Source organism: Lolium perenne, chromosome 1 (assembly GCF_019359855.2).
Source record: "Lolium perenne isolate Kyuss_39 chromosome 1, Kyuss_2.0, whole genome shotgun sequence".
Lineage (NCBI taxonomy): Eukaryota > Viridiplantae > Streptophyta > Magnoliopsida > Poales > Poaceae > Lolium > Lolium perenne.
In genome coordinates, this window is record NC_067244.2 from 94241415 (window position 1) to 94269410 (window position 27996).

At 42.0% G+C, this 27996-nt stretch overlaps 2 long non-coding RNA genes across 14 annotated transcripts; one reads left to right on the top strand and one right to left on the bottom strand.

Annotated features, from left to right (window-relative positions):
- The first annotated feature begins 8909 nt into the window (after nucleotides 1-8909).
- LOC127297495 (uncharacterized) lies at nucleotides 8910-19525 on the top strand. 13 transcript variants are annotated; one of them, XR_007849204.1, is made up of 18 exons: nucleotides 8910-9552; nucleotides 9634-9757; nucleotides 9852-9918; nucleotides 10125-10434; nucleotides 10560-10615; nucleotides 10773-10820; nucleotides 11079-11172; nucleotides 11454-11498; nucleotides 11614-11704; nucleotides 12898-12982; nucleotides 13080-13107; nucleotides 14321-14627; nucleotides 15091-15287; nucleotides 15598-15852; nucleotides 15973-18330; nucleotides 18542-18587; nucleotides 19014-19041; nucleotides 19241-19525. It is a non-coding gene; the product is annotated as an uncharacterized lncRNA (long non-coding RNA). The 13 variants fall into 13 exon arrangements; XR_007849209.1 differs by adding an exon at nucleotides 11885-12004 and having other exon boundaries at nucleotides 18542-19525; XR_007849185.1 differs by having other exon boundaries at nucleotides 18542-19159.
- LOC127297530 (uncharacterized) lies at nucleotides 15912-20529 on the bottom strand. Its single transcript, XR_007849222.2, has 3 exons — nucleotides 20074-20529; nucleotides 19745-19831; nucleotides 15912-17966 (listed from the first exon to the last, which is right to left on the bottom strand). It is a non-coding gene; the product is annotated as an uncharacterized lncRNA (long non-coding RNA).
- Nucleotides 20530-27996: the final 7467 nt, after the last annotated feature.

The window sequence follows — 27996 nt, forward strand, 5'->3', positions numbered from 1 at the left end:
ATCCATGAGTTGTATATTGTTAATTTTTGAGCAATGGATCCCTGACTCTTTACTTTCAAAATACACTCCCATCTCCGAATAACGCTAGCAGGTATATAGCAATTTAGCCAAATGCAAAGATTTAAAAAGGCAAAAAATCATAGAACATGAAAGATGATGCAAAACCGAAAAGGTGATCTACAATGCAAAATGTTAAATAACTAATAGTGAATGTATAATACATGTTAGATGATAATATTGAGTTGCCTTAATTAGTGGTAGTAGAATTACAATCAGCTTATTTTTAGGCCAGCGCATCAATGAACACGTCAGTATCATCATGTCACTCTTTAAGAAAAATTTCCACAAAACATTAGACAAAACATAGATGATATCACTTGTGCTGCCGTGGGTGCCGTGGGTGAATTTTCTGCCCATGGCAGGTGGTGCCGCCATGTGACACATCAGCACATGTGGCTCCTTTCCTCCTTGAGGTCCAACTTGTAGGCTAAAATTAGGTTCTTGGGGATTGTTGATTTCCTAGATGACTTGCCCTTCACAGATCACCTTCATATCTTCTTAACTCCCACGATCCCACTTGTCGAATAAAGAGGCATGACCTACCACAAGAACGGAAGAACAATAAAAAAAAGGAAACAAAAAACGGAACGTAAATCAATGGAATGGTGTATAGCACGTCATGCTGGTCTTTTGAAATTACACGACTAATACTATGAACTAAAATGAAATTGTCAGAGGAAGTCTACTGATAACTGAGTTTTACATATCTTGCGTTCTGTAGTAATCTTTCTAAGTCTGAACTCATGGGTGATATTTCAATGTTTTAACATCTTTGCACCAAGATGAATAAGCTAATATGTATGTTAAGGAAACATTTTCGTAGGGAAGTATAGGTCCGCTTGGCCATGCCGCCAAAAATCCGAGCGAAAATAGAGAAAAGAGGAAGATACCTTATATGCTTTCACAACACGAAGTTTGGGACCGTCAGTTCAACAATTGTTGGCACTAGTGCATCCTTTTGAGCCCAATCTTGCTCGTCTTGCAATTTCACAGCATTGTTCAATCCATTAAATGGCCTCAAATATTATTATATTGCACTGCAGTATTGCAACAAAGCCAATTCAACTCATGTGGTCAATTCAAATAGCATAAAAAAATCCTCATCTTAAGTGTATGTGCTAAAATAATATGCTTCTCTTAAAACTCGTGAACTGCAAGTTGCACCATATTCAAATTTTCTTATTGCTTTCTACGGATCATCTTGAAGAAGCCCTTCTTAGTAGCCATTTTAGAACACAAAAATATATAATACATGTCTAGAAAAAAATGCATGTAACCTTTTTTCCTTATCACGCTATTAAGAAATTTCTCTACATCATAAATTGGGAAGGGAGAGAAAACATAAATGTCAGCTAGTCCATCTAACATTACAACAGCAGTTTGACCAAAACATAAATGTCAGTTAGTCTATCTGTACACTGGCCTTTTTATCAGGGAAAACACATGTGTCTCCATAAATCTACTTTGAGTAATGTGACAATAAGGAAGGCATCATTGGAAATACCGAGGGATGTAGACACACCTGAGGTGCTTGCATATCACAGTAGTAGTGCCACTTAGACAAGGCGGCGACGGGTAGGCACAGTCGACCAGAACCACCGCCCTCGCCTCCACCACCTAGCCCCCTTCCTCCTTGCTCGTTAGTCGTCACCACCTTGAGGACCCTACCTCCATATACATGCACATATGCGCAACGAGGGTAGTCAGCTACCACAAATCTGCGGCTGGCCATCCAATGAGAGGACGCTTGCGTCCGTGCCCTTCACGCGTGAAACCTACACCAAACGAAACATGTTAGGATGGGATTATCTCTATGCAAACTAACCCTAATCGAACCAGCTATCATCATTTCAACCCAACAGTGAGTAATTAATCGCAGAATGAAAAGTGCACCAACATTTTACGGAAATTTATATTCTTTGTGCATTGGGTTGTTAACCTAATTGATCATGTTAATTTCAGTGAAGCAAAGCACCTACTTTTTTAAGTATGATGATTGATCTTGTTTTGTTGCTGCTCCAAGTTTATATGGCAGGAGCTCTGTTGTTTAAACTGTTTCTAAAATGGAAGTAATTGTCATGTGCTAATGGGCCATGCGCCAGAGGTTACTAATCTCAAGTAAAAAAAATCTACAAGGAAACAGAGAGAATCAAAAGGATATGGGAAAAATGGACAGAGAGACTGACTACCAAAGGTGAGGAAAAGATTTACAAAGATTAAATCATGACTTCAAATAGATTAGAGAAGTTTTCTTCTAGTTCAAAATCGACATGAACAAACAAATGAATGGATTCTTTTAGATTGGATTCTCTATTTGCAGGTCACGATCAGATCCGTATCTAAGCAAAGGTGCCTGGAAATTAAGCCACATTCTTACAAGCAGGGATCCTAGCCTAGGCCCTGAACTGAAACCTCACATGAGCCAGCTTCATTCATATGTACAGCCCTTCCTAGCCACAATATTACCAAGCTCACCCAAACAATTATGAACAATACGGTTACAAAATAGAATATAAAAATAGGGTGGTCAAAGATCAAATCCGGTGCTATACTATTGTGTAGAAACAAACCTCGACGAGAGTCCCTGCATAGATCGTGTAATCCAAGAGGAACAGAGATGCAAACCAACTTGGGTCTTCCACTTGTTGAAGATGACTCACATCCATCAAGCAGCATCCACTTGAGACCATATTATCGTTGATGCCCAAAATTTGACAAGTGAACCAATGAGTACTCATCTCCCACCTGATTTGAGGTTTCAATAACAAAAAAGAAGAGACCCATTTTAAACTTCATGTGAGAAGAATCCTTGAAAAAATGCCAGTCTTACCACATGATGCTAAGATAATAGATCAAGACCATCACAATGCTAAAGAATTGCAAAAACAACTTATTTAAGTATGTTGGAATAAAACCTTTCACACCGGTGTTCAACATGACGTTGTTGATTAGCAATTTTCTCAAACTACATATGCACGAGAATTAATTACAAAATACAATATCATGAAGAATTCCGCATGTAAAAAATAGGAAAGGTTATTCTACTTCAAATAAAAGCAATTGTTATGGTGAAACTTCTGAAGCAACAGATCAGTATAATATTCTTGATCAAGTTCAAGGGATGCAAGTCAATATCAACACCAGTCACACAACAAATCTGTAAGATATTAGGGCACACAATAAAATTGATTTATTGTTCATGGTACTAATTAATGGACAACCAATTAGGCACACCATTCTCAGCTCTAGGCCTTACAGAACGCGTGGAGTATGCTTGTGTAGGGGATGCAGTATCACTGCCACAGAAATAATATTTGTAAGCAACAAAAGAAGAGATGGAAGAAAGCTAATATTTCAACATTATGGAATACCAATGAAGGGCCTGCGCACCAAGAGATATCTCCAGAAGTCCACATCACGAATAATCAACAGTAAGCACCTATGACATATCACGTATTGCTAACATTTAAGGCGACGATCCATGTGATGAAAATAGAATACACATATTAGATCTTACTTGATGAATTCGTTTTTGAGCACACGCATCACCATTGTTGCCAGAAAGCCAGTCAAGAGAAGTACCTTTACACATGAGTTAATTATGAAATACCGATGAAAGGCAAGTGACCAAGACGGGCACAAGCTCGATGAAAAGCGAGTCCTTCAGCCTTCTGAACATGATCTCCAAAGCTTGTATACTCAACAGGGATATAGAACACTTGAACTATTAGTTAATGTGACGAATAAACACTGAGATGAGCTTGTGTCAACAATGGAACATTGAGTGATAGTAGGATCCTCACTTTGTGATGTCCACATAGAAATCTTATGATCCATTTAAAAAAAATCCATATGCATAGTACATGATCAACTAACTATATACCCTGAAACACTGAGTAATATTGTAATAAAGAAGAGTAGCGTAAACCCAAAACAGATCCAGTAAATAGAGCCAAATGCAAAACCATTTCTGAGGACAAGAAAAAGTTACCTCAACATCAGTTTGATGGAGGGTCAGACGATAGATAACATATACAAATTTCCCATCAGATGAGTAGATGATGTTGTGAACCACCCCAAACCATTCTGCCAAGGATTACAAAATGGTAGAAGAAAAATAGGGAATGCAGTTTCTCAACAGTTGGCCTGCATTGAACTTAAGCCCTCCTCAAGAGGGCACATAAATTATACTACCACCAGAATTTTACCAGGAGCATGCATATTCAGAATTTTGTTGACGATGTGCCTGCAAGAGGCATCAACAATGAGATCCCAAGCCTGCAAAATTCGAAAATACATATATAACTTGTATGTTCATAATATATGAATTGAAGCAAAGAATGGTTAAATTAACAATGAGCTTGCCAAGCAGGCTTCTAAGAATCTCAGGAGAAACAAACAAACAAACATGATAAGATGCAATGCCCAATTTATTTTTCCGCTCAAAAATTCTCTCTGGTTATTTTAACAATGGTCAATCTATAAACTGAAACACATATGATATTCATTATTTTAATAGATATTCAAGTGATGACAATAGAAGTACCCATTGATGGCGTGATCATAATTTTCCAATAGAAACACGATTCGATTTTGTCATAATTAGACATGCACCAGCATCTAGGTAGATTTTACCTCTACAAGATAAATCACCAACTCCAACACTGGAAACAGAATGCAGACCAACACTTCAGATGCAATTCATTTCAAGGAACGATAGAACATGAGATCAGAGTAGTTAACATATATAAAGTTTTTGTGCAGTCTAAGGGTTTATTTGACCGACTCCACAAATCCACGCATTAGAGCACAGTAAAATAAACAGAGTAGTATGTATTTTCCCTCAAGGGCACTGCTCCAACATAACCCAATTCATTCTAGAACAAACAGGAATCCGCAAATGAACTACACCGCCATATGCAACAAAAGGTAGAGTTTACGTGAACGATTAGTTGTGATCTGGGATATACTTGAGGGTGCATCCAGTGTCCTCGAGACACATCTTCAGGAAGGAGTCTGGCGCCCACTTCCAGAGCTCCCGAGGACATCGGCGAGCGGATTGCTGACGCTCTTGATGGGGGCGTCCTCCCCACTGCTAGCGATGTCATCCTCAGAGTCCAACACGGGCTCCGGATTTGGCTAGGACTCCGGATCGAGGGATCTGTGAGACGGTGGATATGGGGTGATGGCTAGGGCGGTGGACGGACTTGGGGCGGAGCTCGAGGTGGAGATCCTCGTTGCTAGATAGGCGAGAATGGCGGCGTTGGAGAGGACAACTCTCTGAGCGGCGGCTGGGGTGCACGATGGAGCAGGGACTGCGAGGATTTAGATCGGGACGGGGCGTTGGACAAAAAACTATCGAGGGACGAAAAAGAACCAAAGGAAACCAGTAGAAATACCGGTGGAGAGAGGACGACAAAAAAAAAACCGACGTATTGAGAGGTGGACAGAATAAGGAACAAGTTCCTCCTTTTTAAGTAGTGTAGAAAATGTTGGAGTTGCACATTTCTTAAAAAAGTGTAACTTGCCGTTTGAAGTTGTACTTTTTTGTGAATAGCGTAACTACTGGAATATCGGTTGGAGTTGCACATTTCTTGTGAAAAGTGTAACTCATATTGAATATCTGTTTGTAGTTGCATATTTCTTGTAAAAAGTGCAACGCATATCGAACCTCGGTTGCTAGTTGCACATTTCCGGCAAAAAAGTACAACTCTTCCTGAAAAGCCGGTTAGAGTTGCACATTTCTTGCAAAAAAGTGCAACCACATTTAAACGTAACCAAATACCAGTTCAAGTATCACATTGTCTTTAGAAAAGTGCAACTCGTCTCAAAATGGGTTCCTAATTGCACATTATTTAAGAAAAGTGCAAATCGTTTCAAAACGGTTGCTAATTGCATGTTATTTGAGAAAAAAATGCAACTCGAAGTACCATATGGAGTTGCATATTTCTTATGAAAAGCCATATGGAGTTGCATATTTCTTATGAAAAGTGCAACTCACATCAAGTATAGGTTGCTAGTTGCATATTTCTTGAAAAAATGCAACTCATATCGAAAAGTTACACACGGTTGTAGAAAAGTGCAACTCATATATAAAAAAAATTCTAGTTACACATTTATTTTAGTAAAGTGTAACTCGTATGAAGAAAAAGTATGACTTATCTTGAAACTGAATAGAATTTCACATTTCTTTTGAAAAAGTGCAACTTATATCGAATATAGCTTGCTAGTTGCATATTTCATGAGAAAAGTGCAACTTGTATTTAATTTTTTTGATAGTTGCACATTTCTTATCTATCGGAAAACCAGGTTGTTGATTAATAATTTTGAAAAAAAAAATGCAGCTGGTAGTGTGACAAGATAAACATTAGGAAAAAATTAGTTCACTTTTGTCTATGAAAGTGCAATACGTTTAAATGGAAAAAATATAAAAATACAAATAATGAGGTTGTTGCACATTTCTTTAAAGTTGCAACCACATAAATGAAAAAAAAAGTATACAAATAATGAGAAAGATGGGTGAAGAAAAGAAATCCGAAATCCGAAATCCGGACCTAATGGAAACAGATCCTCATAAGGTATATAAGACTACCGTAGGTTTTATGCAACATGATCAGTCTAACCTAGTGGTCGTAGTCTTGCACCTCTATCCCGGAGGACGGGAGATCGATTTCTCTATCCCGCTTAATGATTTTTCTGTCCGTCGGCAAAGTTTGCACGAATCTCGAAAAATGATCCAACGGTCCTGAAGGTCGACTGAGACATTAGGAAATCTCAGTCGCCTGAGACCTAGCAAAACCGTTTTTCTATTGCTTACACAGCTGACCCAAAAGGATAAGTAGACCAAACGCACAAACTCACGGAGGGATCAAGCCAAGTACGCTGTACGCGCCACGCCGCCAGCACCTATCTGATCGGGATTAGGAGAAAAGCATCGCAATTGGTTTCTTTTACCAATCGGAAGCGGGCAAGATCGGGAGGTTGTCCGTTATTTTCAATCCTCGTACTTATAGCACAGATCATATTGGGCTACTGGCAACTTTCGGTCAATAATAATCTGGGCCGAAAATCAAGAGGCCTGTTTGTGACACCAGGCAGTCACCTATTGCAATTTAATAGTAAAGATTAAAACAACAAACAACCAATGGTGAAGATTGATCTATGCACTGTTAAGAATTTTCAGCGGTTAAGATGATATATAGACTACCCCAAGGATCCACGCAGCCTAGAGATTTATCCATTCAAAGTTAAAAAATTCAGAGTTTAGTTATTTAAAAAATATCAGCGGTTATGATCGCGCAATATCTGCGACGGGTCCACGCAGCTAACCTGCACCCTACCTGGACTCCTTCTCAGTTTCCTATTAAACAACGAAGAGTGCATCTAACCTATAATAGATGCTTCTGCAAGCAAAACCCACGGTTGGTATGTCCTACACCTTCAGAAGTATTCTCCGTGGTGTTGAATTGTTAAAGGAGGGTTTAGTTTGGAGAATTGGTGATGGATCCAATGTGAATATCTGGGATGATCCGTGGCTTCCAAGGGATGGAGCTCTAAAGCCAATCACCCCGAGAAGGCAATGCATTTATACAAAAGTTAGTGAGTTGATCAGTCCAATTACTGGCCAATGGGATGTGCAATTGGTTACTGAAAATTTCTGGAAAATAGATGCAGATATAATCCTATCTATACCTATCAGAGAAGAGTTTGAAGATCTTCTTGCATGGCACTATGATAGTAAGGGAATTTTCACGGTAAAGTCAGCGTATAAATTATATGTCCAGGATAGAGATGGACCGCAGCAGTCATCTTCTGGGGATCCATCAAACACTTTACAATGGGAGAAAATCTGGAAACTAGCATGTACACCAAAAATACAACAATTTGTGTGGAGGTTTGCCCATAATAGTCTTCCTCTGAAACTGAATATAAAAAGAAGAGGAATGGATTGTGACACTAGGTGTGTTTGTTGCCAGAGGCTAGATGAAGATGGAGCGCACCTTTTCTTGAAATGCAAAGAAGTAAAAAAGATATGGAATGATCTGAACTTGGAGGAGGAACGTCAATTGCTATGTACCTGTCCAGATGCAAAGGAAGTAGTACACCAGATGCTAAAAATGGGAGCAGAAAAAAGTGTGCTAATTGCATGTATGATGTGGAGATGGTGGACAAACAGAAATAAAATCAATGCAAAAGAGAAAGTAGGAGGACAAGAAAACGTAGTGGCCCAAACCAGATTCTGGGCGGGAGAATGCAAAGTGTTTTCCAGCAAGTTACGCCCTGACAGTATCCCTGTAGAGACAGCAGAATGGAAGACGCCGTCAGGTGATCGCCTCAAAATCAACATCGACGGTGCGTTTGCTGCATCAACAAGGACAGGTGGATGGGGTTTTGCAGTCAGAGACAGTACTGGTCAGATCAGGGGATCGGGAGCGGGAGCTCTCCGCTACGCTGCGAGCGCGGCACAGGCTGAAGCACATGCTTGCGAGCAAGCAGCGCGTGCCGCTGCTGACTGGGGAATGGTTGATGTGATCCTAGAATCAGACGCGCAGAATCTTGTCCGAGCCATGAGGAGTACAGATTTTGACAGAACACCTGAAGGAATGATCTATAGGGATATACGTCTGTACATGCAGCTCCATTTCAACTCGTATGAGTTCTCCTATGTACCACGTACGTGTAATACTCTAGCTCACTCCCTTGCTGAGTATGGTGCGAGCCGGCCGGACATGAAACTGCTTTGGCCGGAATCGCTGCCGAATGATGTACCTTTGTGTGTGACCAGCGCTTCTGCTGGATCAGTTCAGTAATGGAATCAAGTGTTCCATTTCAAAAAAAAAAAAAACCTATAATAGATGCCCCTCAACGGGGGCCTCACAGGGCATCCACGCAGGCAACTTGGCACGCAAGGGCTGGCCGGTTGCTTTTTTTCAGCTATACCACTGCTGGTCCACGTAGCGCTATCTAATTGGCTCAAATAAGGAGAATACGTGAGACAAAATCAATCCAGGACGAAACCCTTCACAATCGCCGCAGCCGCCGGCCTCTTCCCCAATCCAACCTCTATCCTTCCGCCCTTCTCTCTCCCTCGTCAATACAATCGCCGCAGCTTCTCTAATGTTGCTAGGTCGCCTAGGGCGCGAGCGGGGCCCCCGGCCTTGAGCGCGGGTGCCGCGAAAGGCGCGAGCCTCGCGTATGGCATGCCCTGTCCGCCATGCTCACCGCCCGCCGCCGCCAGAGGTTCGGCGGCGCGCCTCCTCGGGGAGCCCGTCCACCACCGTATTGGGCTTGAGATTCCCTTCTCCGCCGGCGACGGGGATGCCCTCTTGTTTGTGCGCGCCTCCCCGCGTGACGTCCTCTCTCGCCCCGGTCGATCCAGCGACGCAGTCGGCGCTTCTCCTCTGAGTTGTGGGCGCACTGCAAGCGGCGTTGCAGCCCCACTCGAACCGCTGCTGTCCTCCGCGTCGCCTTCCTATCCGGAGTTGAATAAAGGTTTGTGGGACGCTGCTGCCCTCCTCCCCTTCATCTTGCTCAGTTCGACTCCTCCCCTTCATCTTGCTTGGTTATCCTCAGGATGAGGACATGTGTTGAACCGACACCGGTGATGGTGCGGACGAGCCAGGCAAGATCTCACAACGCCGGCCCAGGGCCCCTTTCTCAACGAAGGTTCATGTCCCAAACCCGAATGCAACTCTAGGTAGGGAACCATGTCACACATACGAAGATTCATTGCTTTTTTGTCATATTTATTCTATGCATGTCATGGTTTCATCTGCCAATATTCCTTGCAGGGAAGAAACAAATAGAAGCATGCTCAAAGACACTAGCAGTTTTAGTTTTAGTCCAATGATGTTCAAGGTAAATAACCTCAAAAGCTTAAGTACCTCTAGATGTGTTCCAGCTACATGATACTAATTCATGAGATTTAAGATCCTTCATTAATATGCTGACACAGCCACACCCCCCACATGTGATGTTGTGTATGTCATAATGTAAATTTGAATCTTCTTTTGAAGATAAAATTCATGTTGATCTGATTTTACTCTCTGGCTATTTTGTTTCAGGTGTGTTTCGAGGAGAAATATGGACTTTTTATTGTTTGGTATCTAATCTATTTGGGGTGAGTTGCGCCTCTCTGCCGCTGCTGCCCCCTGACATGAGTGAGCAGTGAGCCATGGCCAGAGGAGGCAGCGCTGGATGTGGGGGATCAAACGAGCGAGTGGACCAATGGAGGGGTTTCGCCTCCACCGCCACCTTGTTCACCTCGGCTGGAAATTTTCCGCGTCTAGAACGAAGTCACACATCCTAGGTATCTCTCTCTATGGAAACCGAATCCTCTAGTGAGCTCTGGGCGTACGTTTTGCCTGCTGATAGGTAAACATCTCCTCCTTCTCTCTTCCTCTATCTCTCTACCTAGAATCCTCAACCAACCTTGAATCTCCGATCTATATCTTTATCTATGTGTATGTCTTACCAGTGGATCTAACCGATTTTGTTAGGTGCTGGGTCTGCTACAGGATGGTCTTCTTTCATACTATGGGCAAGGAGATTATTTGTAGGTCACTGTTGTTTTTATTTGGGCAACATTTTCGTGCATAAGTCCTAATAGGGACATTGTAGCTCCTTCTTTTTACATCCAAATTGCAACTCTTTATTTGATAGGGTACCTACACAATTAAGATTTATCATTTTTTTGCTCTGTTTACATGCAGGTAATCAGGATGCAAATGTTATATCACAACCTGTGTACCAAGCTTGATGTAAGTAATCATAAAATCCAAGCGATTTTACATCTGAATGTTGTTGTTGAGCTGGATGGTATACCCTTTTCCTTTTCATCAATATAAATTTTAATGAAACCTATATTTTTTTCTGAGAAACACAGTACAAACAACTTTGATTTAACTAATCTTCAGAAAATTCCATCTTGTCCAATGATAAGCCCACAATTTAAGTCTTGAAAACTGCAGTAATACTTTTGTTTTCATGGGACACTCCTTGAATTCTATATTTTATAGATTAGTGGCTTATAAAAAATGCCCCAAGAAATCGCACCGTGCCACAAACTGAGAGGAACACAAGATGGATGCTTCGACATTTGATTCGGTTGTGGTGAGCATCTGATCCAATTGGTTTTGTAGTTATAGTTGTCGATTTGGTCATGTTTCCCAACTTTTCCCTTTTGATTTGGCTTCCATGTTTGATGTGTGACATGGCTGTGACTTGTTGCAGGCTATGTCCATTATTTTATTTTTGGCACGAGTCGAGCCCCTTGATTTAGATTGCTTGGTCATGTTTCTCATGTTTCTTTTGCTCCACTCAGATACTCTCTGTTTGCTGCATGGTACTTTTCTATTTTTTAATTTATGTGTTTGATCAATTGTCTTATGCAGATACTCAAAAGGAAGGCAGACAGAGAATTATGTCTATTGATGAAGGTACACTCTTATTTTTTAATAATTTGGCTTTATCTTTCTATTCAAAATAAGCTGGATGAGATGCTTTTCATCTTGCAAACACTGTCCATTTGCGTCTATCCATGTTTGTGTGCAGATTTCAGTGTGTGTATGCAATTGAAGAATACCCCATCCTTCACATTGGATTTTGCATTGCTTGATCTTTAGGGGAATAAAAGAAAGACAAGGTAACTATTTCGAATGTATTTCCATTCTACTTTTTGTGCTACCTGAAGGTTCTCTAATGTGATCTGATATTGGGAATGCATGCACTGGTCCGTTTGATGCATATAGCTTGTGCACACTTATTCCATAAACAATTTTGGTAATCTGTATTTATTTTCTTGCTTATTTCCATTTTTGAGCAGCTCATACATAGGACAGGAAGTACATGATATTAAGATGTGAGATTAATACTGATAGAATAACATCCAATCATGTGGTAAATGCTTTTCGGTGATCTTGCTAAAGATTTGCTACGAAAGTAGGTTCGTATTATGGCTATAGAATCTTATGCATATTAGATTCTTTTATTTATACCTACACAGTTGGCTTTTATGGTTTTCTGAACTGTGGACACTGATTAGTGTAAACTGCTGTAGACTGGGCCATTCCCTGTAATTGACACCCCTTACACTATATGAGCTGAGTGTCGTGGCAGGTTTAAAAACATAATTATGTATTTACCTAGCCAAGTTTGGCACTATTTATATTCTCAAGGATTGGCAGTGCCTTATTTGGTTCTTAGTTAAACAGATTAAGATGAGCTTTTGTTTTACTGCAAAATTTAATTCCTGAGATTTCTAACGGGGGCACCTGGCTGGCAGCTGAGTTTCTGCTTGCACGCTTTTATGTTCAAAAAAATATGTACATTCTGTGTGTTAGGACCTTCAGTGAGCCGCTGAGGTGAAGGATATTGGAAGATTGTCAGATCATTCTATATGCTCCATGATTTTGAATCCATATTCTGTTTTTCATGTATGCATGTTGTTTTGTGCTCTTTGTTTGCTAGAGATGATTGTCTACTATCTTGGTTCAGGGAAGGATGTATGATTATGTAGGAAAAATAATGGCTTTTAGATCAGTTTTTTTTTTTTTTTTGTACAAGCTCTACCTTGTATTCTCCTTTTCTAAATAGCTTAGTTATGTTTGCTTCATCTTATCCCATGTGATAGTTCCTTCCTCCATTTGTAAATAGATAATTGGCCTTCTTAAATCATACTTATTAGCGAATTTTTGCTAAGGAAGAAATAAATTCATGACTACTCTTTTTACCATTTACATTGCTTCATGTCTATGTCATTTTACTTTGATAGCTGTTAGCATTCTGAGTTACTACTTGGTGGACCTCGGTATTTTACTTCAGTTCACATTGTTGCAGGTCTTCTACTTGTTTCTTTTCAAGTTGTAGGTCAAAAGAAAAGGTCTACCATTTAAGATAAATCCAGCCAACAGCCAGTTCAGAGGTATTCACTTGTTTAGGGACTTTTATTAAGTTACATTTATCCATATTTTTTTATTTTAGATAACGCATTACCTTTCATGGTTGTATTTGCTTTGCAGAACCAGTCTATACCTACTAATAAAGGAAGTAAGGTTTCTCCCCTAAATTTTCGTCCGTTTTCTTTTAATCCTTGTTTTTGGATGGAAATTACAGCCACTGCCATCGCGTAGATATGGTTCGTGTAAGCCGTCAGGCAAGAACAGAATATAAAAACCAAGCACGCGGTCACCCTCAAATCCCCCCAGCCACGATTCTGGTTGAGCGAACACGAGCGGATTTAGGGTTTGCAGCGCAATCTCCGGCCACGACTCCGTCGAAATCTGCGACCTCGCTGTCCTCCAGGTCGCCACGCAGCCACCGGTCGTCCTCTGTCAAAAGGCAGCAAGATCAACTCCGGTCAGAGAACCACCATGGGCTGCCAGATAGAAGAGGAAGAAACAGACCATGGTGTTCTGGATTTCTCCAATTATCGATTATGGAAAGAGTGGCTCCCATAGACCTCCTCCCATCACCTTCCTCGATCTCAGAAACCTTACCCTATCCCCTGCCTTAAGCTCGCAGCCGGAGCCAAATCTCCCCTGCCTCGCGCTCAATCAGCGCCTCCCTGACCATGAGAGCCGATGATTCAGAGACCGGCGGGCTTGCCCTCTTTATCAGCTGCCTCGAGCTCGCCGCCGGAGCCGAACCTTCCCTATATCGCGCTCAATCGGCAACCTCCCTCGCCATGAGAGTCGGCGATTGGGAGACTGGCATGGGCGGCGCCCCGGCGGTGGGCTGAGGACGGCGCGCAGGGATGGGATCTCGAGCCTCGACTGATTTGCCCGCCATGGTGCAGACACCCTTGCCATCGACGTTGCGGCCACCACCTCACTTTGCACCAGTCCCTGCCACCGACCATGTACATACTTACCAATTTGTTTTTCAGACCATGAAGGAAATATACCGGAATACATTGGACAAGGAGGATTGAGGCTGGGGTGGTCGCACATGGTGAATTGGTGATGATTGCGTTACAGTATGAATTTTGTGATACATAGAGAAGAACGGAGAGATGTTTTGCTGCTATTACTCCTTGTTGTGGTGGCGTGTGGGGCTGGGCTGGTCTGCTCGGTGCTACTGCCATGTTTTGATGTGATATTGCTACTACTATTCTAGTGTTTTGTTGCTGAATTTTAGTGTTGTGTAGAACTGAATTTTGGTACACCTGGTAGGTGAATATTTACACTGATTTGTAGATGATGCTAACTGAATTTTGTTGCTACTTCTTAAAAACGACTAATTTAATGTTGGTGTTCTGAAGGCATAACAAGTTTGGCAAATGCGTTGTACGGGGATGCTCAGCTCATCGGTGTTGACGCTCTCGTTAGATGTGTCGTTGATGTACAAGTTTCTGCATTTGAGAGAGGCGTTAACGGCTGATCTGCACATGAAGGACGGGGTTCCTACCCTTGCCACTTTTTCTCTTGCTCAATTCATTAGTGTCTTGGATGGTGCGTGTTGGACTTCTGATGAGGCTATGTGTGAAATTTGATATTGCTGGCTAATGGCCGGTATCCAACAGAAATGAGATAGATGTCCATGAGATTTTTGTGCAATTCAGAAGTCAGGTCAGTAAATAGTAATGTTGTAACTCTACTGGCTTAGTATGAGCACATACACAAAGTATCTGAGGCGGCACCTTTCAATCTATTGAATGTACCATATTATTCTGGATTTCTGGTCATGACCGGAATATTTGCAAAAAAAATTCTACCATATATGAACCTTACTACTAGCAAAATTCATCTCTGGTCCAAGAAAAGAATGTCACATCTTTTGGAATTTCTCAATCCTCCTTAATAGAAGCATGTTTAGGAATCACCTTAAACCCAAGGTCTGGCTAATAGCTAATGATTTGATATCAATTGACTGCATCTACTGATCCGGGGTAAAAAAGGATGGTTCTGATTTTTTTTTTTTCATGTACTGACTAGAGAAAAAAAATATAAAGAATTGTTACTAATATACGTAGTATTTGATATTGATTGTTGTGTTATTTGCTTCTGATTTATGTGTGTTTGTGTTCATTAGTTGAAGGTGGGTGGTGCATCACAGAAGTTCTTTCCTTCGTTCGCTTCCGACAAAGCGAAAAGCAAATGATGTGTGCTCCACTTTCATTTTCCATCCCAACACTGTTCTTATTTCGTTCTATTTATTGATGGAAGCGTATGCTTAGATATCAATGGAACCAAATATATGATGTAGCTGCTATACATGCATCCATCCAGGTGCGAGAAATGTTCTTCTTTTTTCGTGTTAGCAGCCCAGATTATGTATACACCATTCACCAATTCTGCAATGCCAGCTTGTTAGTTTATTATTACATTATGGATTTATAATTTAAGGATGTAAGTACTCCAAAAACGCTGAGATGTTTTTCAAGTCATATGTGGCAGGGGCTACCAAGAACTAATTGTTTGAGAATGTAGAAATCAATCAAATTAGTCGATTTTCATTTTGATGGAAGTTGAATTAGCCAATGTACTATCAATATATGTTTCTGAATCTAGGACTTTTACCTTGTTATCTATTGTGTAGGTGACTCCGAGTGTAAAAAATAGACGGGACGCGGCAAACTGAAGATGCTTCAGTCTTCATTCTGAATTTTGACATTGCTGTACCGTGTTTTCTGAGTCTGAATGCAAATGCCTTGCATCTTTTGAGTCAAATCGATACATGGCTTCCTGAGGAGAGGGTAGGTGATGGGGCTGCTCGAGGCGTCGTGAACTGGATCACCTTAGTCTGCGACTGCCCCTGTCGGATTTGGTTGGTGCTGCTTCCCTGTCGGATTTGGTTGGTGTTGCTGCCCTGGCCCCTTATGCTTGCTTTTTTTTTTTTGAACAAAAGAAGGGTTCCGAAGGACCCCGATAGCTGCATCTCATATTAAAATAGGTGGGTACATATTACATCCAGGCCCCTGAAGGAAAAAGAAAATTACAGCAACAGCCAGGACAATTTCACAAAGGACCTCTAAAGTACCAGCGAAAACGCAATTGGCTCCTCGGTCCTCTCCACTAGCGACGAGCGTCCTTCGTCGGCGACCTAGACACCGTCGGGGACGCACCACTTGACGGCGGAAGGACGAAGACTCCGACGGGAAACTCTGGGAAGGGCCTCCGAAGTGGAGGTTGAGCTGAGCGCCATCTAGGCAACTCGAAGGGCCGCCATTCCGGCCGAAGAACGCAGAAGCAACCATGGCTTCTGCGTGATACGCGCGTTGATGCAGCAGGATCCAGATCCACCACCTTGTAGAAGCAAAGAAGACCTCGCTGCTTCGCCTCCTCCCCTCGCCACCACGGCCAGCCGGAAGAAATTCCACAGCACAGTACCTGCCAACCACAAGGAAGCTGCGCTTATTGAAGAAGCCGCTGCCATCAGCCATCTCGTTCATCTTCCTCCTCGGAAGCTCGCCCGAAATCACCGGCAAACACCATCCCGCGCTGCGCCATAGCGCAGAGATAGTCAGGCTCCAGAAGGCAATCTTATTGACGGAGATGCCATGCTCCAGCGCCCTCACTTGCCACAGCCCCGGCATCCAGAGCAGAGCAAACAAGAACATCAGAAGCAGGACGTGCCAGATCTGATTGCAATAACCCAGCAACCTACTCCCAGTCGCCAAAGAGGACAAACGACTACAAAAACTGAACCTAAAAGCTAATCTACAGATGCCGGCACCTCGCCGCAGCCATCTCCACACAGCAGCGCTGCCGGGGACGGCCTTGGTTTGGCCCGGAACGGAGGAGGCGACTCTCAAAACGAGAGGTTACTGTAGATGGGCGAGAGCAGAAAGGGGGTGTCCCATATGGCCATGGATATCAATGAACAACATAAACCCCTTTATGCTTGCTTATTTGCTGCAAAATCACATGCACGTTTTAGGATTGTTGTGCTTTTGTAGGTACTGAATTTCGGAAGTCCCACACTTAGTATTTTTTTTCACATGTAGAAAGAAAACTTCTGATTGATGGTATTTTCATTGAATATGAGGTTCTTGATAAAGAGATTCAGCCAACAACTAAGTCAAGAACTCAGTTTAGGATAAAGTGTGATGTTGGAATATATATGAATTCATATCACTTCTTACTTTGTTAGGATTTATTCAACACGTATTGGATATTACTTACTAATCATCTAATTGTACCTTATTCATTACTATTTCTTCATTTTCCCTTGCCAATTAGGATGCCATGTTCCTTCATGTCATGTTAGTATAAATATATGGTAGTTTACTCTTTGGCATCGACCAAATAAACTGTATCACACTGAAACATACTAAGAACAACTATAATTTCTTAAATCCCCAATCTATCGTTTTGTTAGTATTAGACCTTTGTTCAACAACCGCAAATGTATATCAGACACATGTGTTGCACACCCTCGCGATAAGTCTGTGGAATTACAATGTTGGGAAGGAGCGTGTACCAAGTTTAAATGACATATAGGTTACGCATAAAATCATTAAAGTATGTGGTATTACAAGTCGGTGCAGAATCATGTTGGTCGCAAGTGGAAAACATGACCACCTTCGTCCATGCATATGATTCTTGAGTGTTTCAGTTTTACTTTATTCCGGTGCAACGCACGGGCATTTTTACTAGTTATTTGCATATGTTCTTTTCTTAGCCAGAAATCCAGTAAGCTTGACGCCAAAGAGAGGAAATGGCTTAGTTATGTTTCCACATGCTTTTGTGTTGTAACTTTCTAGAACTTCGGCTCTACCTTGATCTTTTGTGTTCTACTATGCGAATGTGGATGAAACTACTATAATATGCCAACTTTAGCCTGATGCTTTATTCAAGAATCTCTTTTTTAATACTTGCGATTGATATAATGTGCAAATGGTCCATTGGACTATCAAACTTCTTTGTCTAATTGCCTCTGTTTCCAAAATATTCTCTCAAATCGACCTGCCCAGAATATTGATTAAACAATACATATACTTGAGAATATCTTTGTGACATATTTGTGAAAGTTTCTCCATTTGAAAATTCAGAGTTGCCAGAAAAAATGAAAAAGAATAGTAATTCAAATAAATGTATGTACGAAATCTGGAAAAGTTTCATTCCATTTGAGTGGGTGCTTTGAGAGAACGGTTATTTTGAATATTCAAGGAAACGACGCCCGCAGATGTCACTGTGGTCAGAACAGGCCACTGCCGAGCAGGGCTTTCGCCTCGGCCATACACCATGACCTGATGCAGAGGCAACCGCATATGGGGATGAGGATAAAGCTGTTGGCTTTAGCCACCACCGACAGGAGGATAGGAACACTGTCAGTAAAATAATTTTCATTACTTGATTGCAATTCATGTTTGGTATTATTATTTTTTATTAAGATTGATGTTACTAATGAAGTGTCACATGTAATATGCATGCTATTTCCCCAGGAAACATAGCACAAAGTCACATATAGATTAGTGTTGTTCTCTACTGTCACTTGATGGTCTTGCAGCTCCTTACCATGCCCATGTCAATATCTACAGATTATTTTAATGCGATCCTAAGCAAGCTCAGTGGAAAATCGTGTTGGTGAGATACTTTCTCCGCATTGCTACAGATTGATTTGTTCATTTAACTTAAGAGTGGAATCACTCCTGAATTGCTGACTTTGGTGACTGCCCTTTTTTTCATGTTGAGCATATTGCATTTTAGTTCACCTCTTGTGAGTTCCCTTTTTCCCTTTGAGCATGCTGCAATATTGGTTCAACTCTTGCAGCTGCAGAGACTCATATTTTATGGCCATAATTCCTTTGGGTTGAACATAGGGTATTAGTCATATCCTTTTGTGACGATAGTTACATATGTTGGGATACAAATCTGTATATAGGTTTTTGGTCTCATACACTCCTATTCTGTCCCTTTTAGTATTCCTTGTAAGCACTTGCTCACTTAGAATTTTTTCTGTTTATAGTATGAATTTGACATTTAGCTCATATGTTTTTATGCATTTTTCAGGATACACAGTGTTTAATAAAACTAAGAAGTAAGAATTTCTTATACGCACTTTACATCACTAAGAAATAGCTCAGTTGTAGCGTTGTCGTTTCTAGGCATGGATTGTAATAACATGTCGATGCAATCCCAGATGATGTGCTTTCTACGTAGGTGTTTTTGCGGAGAGTCTTATAAATTACCCATTAGTGTGCACAAAATAAGGGCTCATTATCTAAAGTTCATTGCAGGAACATGAAAACTCTAGGTGTCTACGGATGCCAACAGCAAGTGTCCTGTGCTTGAGCTAACATCCGCAATTTAGGTAGCATATAGATCACATTGCTGCTATGTTTATGTATGTTCACAATTCCTAGCTGGTCCTATATTGAGGTATGGTCGATGGTCTCCTTTATGTACTTTTTTTTAGATGTAATGAGTGTGCTGGAAGCTATCCTTTATTTCAACCGGTCTTTGTGTCACTTCTGACGGTTCTAACCGAACAATTTAATGAAAGGTTATATATTTTCTGTGTCTTTAGTCTATACATTTACATTTTCAGGTTTAGCTTATTCATACAAAGAGAGTAATTTCTTTTTTTGACAGAGCTAATTATACTAAGCAAGCCGAAAGTAAAATTAAGGACATCATATTTATTTCCTTTAGCTCAGTAAAAAGGTTCAGAGCTGATCGACACAACTGGCTGATTTATGTAAATGAAGCTCACTTTATCAGTTCAATAAAGAAGAACATACCTACTGGTAGTGTGTCAGCTCAATTCACCTCCAATGCCATACCATGGCCACTTACAACCGACCAGTTGATCTTGATTCAGATCCTGTCTGAAAGAATGAAGCTTCAGTTTGCTTGCAGAACTAAATATATGATTCAAATTGACGCAAACGTTCCTTATTCAATTGACAAAGAGGAATTCAGATCTCAGTATATCTCAGGAACTAAACATTAAACTCAAATTGATGCGATGTTCTTCTTTGATTAATAAAAAGAAATACACATACATAATAATTTAACTGCTAGTGAGATAGACCGAAGAAAGGGGCTCATGCTGATTAATCACACCCACCTCTGCCCGCTCCTTTCTCTCACCTTCTCCCTTCCTCCAATCGCCACGGCCCACTTCTCCCTTCATGTCCCTTGCTGCACGAGCGGGCGCTCGCGGCTTCCTACAGGTAGAACATGTCTACCTAGGGTGGTCGGCAAGTAGAGCTCTCCTGAGGCTAGCTTTTCTTTAGCCAGCAGCCAAGCTATGGTGTCGCCGGTCGCAAAGTCGTCGAAGCCCTACTGCTTTGTCGAAGCAGCTCCTCGCCGGGACAACGGCCCTAACACCGTCGGCTGGTCTGCCGTGCGGGTGCTCCACGACCAGCCGTTCAGCCGCCTGCTCAGGATGTAGGAGCGTGGCCTGTTAGCCGCCACACCGCCACCTAGACGACGACCAGAATGTTTGCGATGTGCTGCATCTCGACAAACGACCAAACTCTGACGCCACGCCCAGACGAACATAGCATAGCTCCTTTTTTTTCGTTCATGTGAACATTTCCCGAATACTAATTTTGCTAATCTTTCTCGTTGACTTTTATTTCATTCCTCTCTCCCATTTTTCAATCGTTTCTACTACCTCTATTCAAAAAATAAAATAAGTGTCCCAGCTTCTTACAGAATCGAATGTAACGGAAATTCAATTGAAGTGCCGAATTTTTTTTACAAAAAATTCTACATATGCATCTTCACAATACATATGCGTTCGTCAGGTTTCGCCCAAAAAAAAAAATACTTTTAGTGGTCTATGTAGATAAGATTAAATTTATCCTCTGAAAAGCCTTATTAGTAGCACCAAATTTTGTCTTTTTACACATGTCCCATTACAAGTTAGTTTTTCATGAAACGAGTTTGTAGGGATGTATCACAGTGATAATGTACATGCAAATTTTGTGTTTCAATTTTTTTGACATTTTAAAATGTATCTAAGAGAATTTCAAAATAAAGAAAACATATACTTCCATGAGCCAAAACACCACTCCGCGAATGTATCTATTATTAAAATAGACTAGGAAACAAACCCGTGCGTTGCAACGGAAAAAAGCCCCGAGATTTGCTATGGATGATCCTTAATTATTCCATCCAGCTATTTGTCATAAAATTTACAGATGGTGAAGTTTATTTAAAAAATTAATTTTAATGAACTAAACATAAATTATGTTGACAAAAAGATTTGCATGTCCAAATTTGTAGGTATATCATGGTCGAGCCATCACCTGTCCATATTGACAGGAGAAAGAGGTGGTATTTTTATGGTAAGTAGTGTCTCAACTTTTTCTAGATATGAATGTATCTTTAACTAAAATACATCTTGATACATTTGAATCTAGATAAAGCTGAGTCACTTATTTATGAATGGAGGGAGCAAATGGTAGTCTTGAGAAAAACACCTCATGTCGACCAAAAGATGAACAACCAATACTATTGGTGACAACGAAGATAAGCATTAGGCCCATAGAGAGTGACTAACTGGCCATTTAGTGAAACTTCAAATGCTAATCGGTGTATATTACTGATGTAGTGATTGCCATTTTTTGATTGGATTAAAAGATTACCTGAAACCTCCAGAAAGGAATTGGTACATCCACAATGAGGGGCTGTGCAGAGTGTTATTTTCTCAAAGCGTTTACATTAGTTTTTCCTCGAAACCTCGCCCCTCTATATTAATATAGCACACACCGATACAACATAGTATCCGTTGTTGGGGTAAACATCACAAGCATGCCCAAAAAAAATACAAAAGAGAGAAAAGAGAAACTAATGCCGAAAGGGTTGGATCGACTAAAACGGGAATGTCTCGCAACCGCTGCACCCACCGAAGAATTCCCACCACACTCCTAGCACTTTGAAGCCCCGCGTACCAATCAACACCTTCAAGAATGGATGCGTCGACAACGCCGCTGCTGCCCAGAATGGTCCTTGGGTTCCCCCGGTACGCGCAAGGACAGGGGAGCAGGGCATCACCCAACGCCCTTCAAGAAGGAAGGGTGACGCCCGCGGATATCACCGTGTCAGTGGATTTCTCCCTACCCTCGCAGCCCCGCCTCGGACGCTCCATCGTGCTCCACCACACTCGCCGCCCACCACCACGCGCCATCACGGCCTTGCAGGCACCCCCCATCTCATCATGACCAACAAAGCGGGGTCAGCACGGACGGGAAGGGGCAACCGGGAGCGGGAGGCACCACGTCAGCAACCACGTCAGAGGGAACCACCCGCACAGCCACCTGCAGACACCGGCTAGACGCATCGACCGGAGTAAGCCATACCCACCTGGTTCGGACGAGCCCGAGCGGGCTCGTGAAGTTCCGGTCACTACGCTGCAGCGTACGCGCCGCTGACCTCGCCGCCCCCAATTCCAATCGCACCTCAGTCCGCCAAGAGGAGCACCACCGGGTAGGGAGCCGGCCCGCAAGGACCTAGATGGGGCCTGAACAGCCCAGATGTGTGCCAGGCCAAGGAACCACGCCACCGCCTCATCGCCACCCGCCGTCGCGCCGCCTGGAAGGAGGCGCCGCCGCCGAAATCCCACCGACCTGGGAGCACCGCCACCTGCCGAGGAAACCCCACATCTTCCCTACACGTGCGCGGGGAAGGGCTGCTCTGCCGCCGCCGGCACCACGTGGCCTTTGCCCGGCGGCCTACGCCAACAGCGGCGGCGGGAGGGGCGGTGCTCGGGCTATAGGGTTTATCGCCCTCCTATCGCTCGTGGGGAGCGACGCGTCGGGCCGAAATGTTTTTTTGGGGCTCAGACCCAGTAGTATTTCTACATTAGTTTTTGTGTCTGGCTATCTAATTAGAAGAAATTTTGTAAGCTAATCAGAAGTCAAACAGTCTAATTCAGGTTCGAATAGTTGAATTGCTAATACTGACTTCGTTGTAATAAACCATCGCACCTATGAAAGCAAGCTAGTACCCACGTCGTAGTTATAGCGGCCTTCTCTGGTACAGTTTCGTGTTTGCTCATTCAGTATCAGCCATCCCTCCGAGTGTTGAATTACGAAAAACATCCGGATTGTCGCTGGCCGGCTCAGTGTGCGCTGGGGCCGATAATATCCAGGGATCGTGCGTTCCGGGAACAACGCGACCGTGGCCGTCACGAGTGGATCTTCTCCGTCCCAGCTATATAGCCTCCGCTCTGAACTCGATCGGCTCCGATTTGAAGAAGAATTGCTTTGACGCAGCCTCAGCCTCACTTGCGTTGTTGGTCAACGCTGAGGTCGATCGGGGCTAGCCGAGAGCTCACAGGCAGGAGCCAGCATGCTAGTCAGCCGTGAGGTCATGGTGGAAGGTTTCGTGCAGATCGCCTCCTAGCATTACCTCTCCATGAAACAGCTCTACCGGGCCTTGATCCAACAGACCGAGGAGCCCGACAAGGGGCTGTCAGACAATCTGAACCTTCTGATGCAACCATACCAGCCTGTAATCACCTCCGGCCAGCACTGCTCCAAGGCAATTTTGTACCACAACTATCAGGACCCTTTTGGGGCGATCATGAACCAGTCATTGTTGTTGTACCAATGCCGGGAGAGCTTTGCGTCCTTTGTAGATCTGCATCTTGGCAGAACCGCTCGAGCGGTAGTGGTCGTGGATAGTTTTCGTCGCGATGATCTCATCTCCTCTCACGTGTTTGTCGACCAAGCGTGTATATATATAGGAACCGCAAAGCCTACACGCGTTCGAGATGGAGTTGTTTTCTCGCACGAGAGCTAACACCAGCGGAGACGAGTTGGATCGTCACACGACATGGTGCGCCCGAGGCCAACCCATGATGGTTTGCAGGCCCACCTTTGCTGATCAGGAAACGATTCGGGTTTTATTTAGCAGACACACGAAACCAACGAGATGTAGCGCGACGACGGACGAAACTAAGACTAAGAGCAGACCAAAGACGAACCAAACCACGGAAACGCTTCTCCCTTTATTATTAGGTATAGATGATATTTCAGATTTCAAAAAAAAAGATGATATTTCTAACCAACGACCATGCTTTGCTTTGCTTGGCAGACTAGCGTGCTAGCTTGCTCTGTGTACTCACTTTTCTGCCTTGCTTTGTAGTTGTTGGCGGGAAGGAGCAGCAGTACTGGCGAACAATCCAATCTATCTTGCTTGCTCTCTTGTTTGTGAGCAAAACATAGAAGTATTTCAGACTTCATCATGTAAAAAGTATGTCTAATAGTATTTAGCACTACATCTGTACCAAAATATAAAGAAGAGCAAACATTTTCAGTATGAGTAGAATAATGCCTCATCTAGCAAGCTCTAGGTGTCTCCTAGATTAGTTTATACATTGAGGATGGTTTGTGTGCAACGAATGCATGTCTGCATCTTTGCTCTAAAAGTTTTTTTCCTATTAACTTTCAGTGTTGAGTGCAATACAATAGCGGCCTATCAGTATGTCTACTCACTACTTAAGCTAGAATTGTGTTTCTTCTGCTGTGAACTTTCAGGTCCTGTAAACTTTAGTTGTTTTGGATCTTCTGAAAATGAAAAGCGGCAAAGAAAAACACAAACACGTTGTTCTTCATGACCGTTGCCTCAGGGGCGACCAGCGACCTCACTAACTATTGCGCAATTGATCTTCCTTGGCTCCGCCTCATAGGTCCCTCACCAGCAGGGAACACTAAGAGTAAGATATCAACAGCAATAGATGCAGAAGCTGCACCACTCCGAAAGAAAAAAGTAGGGGTTGGACACATATGTTTACAGAAGGAAAACATATGATTTTGTGCATGAAAAATTACTAAATCCAACTCATAACGTATCGGCCAGGATAGAAGAAGGCATGAAGATGAACGAGGAGTTGATCACGAAACGATGGTGAGGTAGAAGGTACCCCTCTAAGACGCCCTGACGGGGCACATGATGTACCTTACGACATTGGACGTGTGCATAGCGGTGCCTAATGCAAATCTTTCTTTACTGACTTATCTCTCACATGCATACACATATGTGAAAGATTTCAGGGTATGCTTATGTTTTGTCCTTCTTCACTAACAAGAAAACTTTCCGACTGAAACTATGTAACCGAGAAGCAAATAATTGAGTCTTATATTCAACAGATCCAAAAAAAAAAATCCAGCTTAGATCATAAGAATAAAATTTATTGCTTCCAGTAACTAAGAGTATAAGATTCAAAAGTTATGGAGATTTTATCTTAATTGCTTCCAGTAAAACTTAAGAAATGTATTACAGTATTGCAGTAATTTTTATCACTATGATACAACATGAACATTGACATGAATTTCATGGGATCGTGCGCCAAGGCGCACATCTAAATAGTAAGAACGAAGGTTATATTTAACGAGTTATTTATGAATATTTCTACTCTAAGATCGCATCTGCAATGTTGAGCCACGACTGGAGGTGCAGTGGTGGGGTTCGCCGTGGTCGGTCAGTCCCTGGCAAGATGTCAACACTGGCGATCTCCTATCTCTTTACCATCTGAGGTAAACAATGCATCCCTACCCTCAGGCTGACTTAGGATGTACACCTGCAACCTCATATTGAAGCCGTACCACTAAGGGGCAGCACAATTGCAGTGTGTAGCCACCTAGAGAACTGTTCTATTTGCAGTATAACTTCCTTCTCATATTATCTAATTGAAAAACAGTAGGTGCAAATCAGCGTGCAATATTTTCAGCAATCAGACTTCTATGCACTGCAATTATCAGCGTGCCCATCTACAGTTCTTCCTTTTAGTTAGCTGGTTCTGCCTCTCAATACGCAATCGGCATGTAATACTATTTATGCTATGTAGGACTGCAAACCTGCCATAATTTAGCTTTCTCTTAATGTCTCCATTAGATTCACTTCCATTCTTTATAATGCAAGGCCAATGCGCTCAAGATTCTGGACGCAAAGGCCAATGCGTTCAAGATTCTGGACGCCGAGGCCGCCAAGTGAAGTTGGCCGACTCACTTTTCGCCAATTGACATGGCAGCTCCCGCCATTGGCAGCCGCGCGGTCTTCCCACAAGAAAGCTCCCTCTATTTTCTCCATCAGCTTCAGGATTTTTTTGGGCGGTGCCAACACCAGAAATTGGTGGTTTGGGTTCGCACCAAATTCAGACTTCACCAGGGCCAACCTCCCTGGTTTTTGCATCAATCTCGATTTCCAAGTGGGCAGTTTGCCTTGCCATTTTGACAACAAGGGGCAGTAGGTGGGCAGCAGTTATATGAAACAAAAATGAATTCTATGTCCAGTACGACTATCTAGAATAAAAATAACTGCTATGAATCCTCAGTTCATAAAAATATTCAAATTTAATTTTACTTGATCACGTTGACAGTTAGAAGCTTTGAACCATGTTTTTTTTGCGTAGTATGCAGTTTATACCATCAGAGTAGCTGCTAAAACAAAAGTGGCTGTAAGATACTTTGCATTGCATATGGTTTTAGATCATTGCCTCACATGGAGCTGAACCATCCGTCCGCAATGTCATCGCCAAGGTCAGAGACGAAGCTGCCCTTTGGTTCAGAGCTGGCGCGTCGAGCCTGCGTGTCCTCCTGCCACCCACCTGGGATGTCCACTGAGTTGTAATCTCTGTTTATCTTTTCAGAACTATGACCTCTTAGGAGGATTGTAACAACTAACTCTTCCCTTCTTTTTAATGAATGAAATGCAATTGTTTTTTTGCATTTTCTCGAAAAAGATCATTGCCTCACCGCCATTGCCTTTTGGTCAATTTCTATCTTCCATAGGTTGGATTGAGGTAGAGCGTGGTCACCGACTACCGGAGGTGTTGCAAAATGGGTCTGCTGGCTGATACGGAGAAGCAAGACAAGGTGATGCCATTGCCACAAACTGATTTCTTTCTTGGTTTCCCAAGAAATTCTGTTATGCTTTTGTAAAACAGTGCAATTTGTTTCCTTATATTTTGATGTATGTCGGTCAATTTTTCCTAAATATATTTAATAAATGCAGCATAGTGGTGTTGATGGCAATCTTCCTTGATTCACTTCTGTGTTTAAACATTTATAATCCGTTGATCTTGGTTCTTATCTTCTCCATTGAGCCATATTTGTCGCAATAGTGGATCCAAGTACTTTTTTTTACTTAGATATGTGCTCTCACCGCATTGGTTAAATAGGGTTATCAGGTTGACCTAGAAGAACACATCATTTCGTATATTGCTTTGCGGTAAACAAACTATGTTGATCCGATGAAATTAAATATTTATCTGACCATGCAATATTTTTATTTTAAATGTGTGATGTAAGAGTTTTTTGATGATCTTCTATCTAGGTTAGCCGAACATGATTCACTTGAAGTAATTTTTCCCCTCTCTTGAGTGTTTTGTCTTCTCATATCTACTGAACCACTTGCATTTTTGATATTATTTGAAGAAGCTTTACATATTTATCCACCTAAGGTTGGACATGCTACCACAAACTTTGATAGTTATTATTATTATTTAGCAAGTGTTATTTAGATACCTATAGCTGAATCTCTTCTCTTTTTTTCTAGGTTTTGGTGCATGGATCAGTAGAAGCTACCTAACAAGTACATTTTAAATACATTGGGCAAATACCTCAAACTTGCTTATTTATTGATCCTCGTGTATAAGGAAAAATGATATAGCATCAGATTTATGTGCTTACTAGGTTTGTTTGTTCATTCTGGAGCTTTTTTAATTCTCAGAAAAACATTGTGTTAATTCTTACCTGATGGATTTGATAAGATAAGAGATAATATTTAATAGCTATTGACTTATCATTGCCGGACACTTTTACCACTTCGCTGTCATGATTCAATGTGCACTCAAAAAAGCCTTGGCTGAAATAATGAAATGGAAGATATACACTCTGCTCTGCTCAATCTTTCACAACGGATCCTTTTTTTAAATGCTATGCTTCTGAAATATTTGTTTCCTATTTATAGGTATTTGGTTCAAGTGGGCAAGATTAACTTTTTTGTTTTCATCATCTACTGCAGGAAAAGAGCAGCT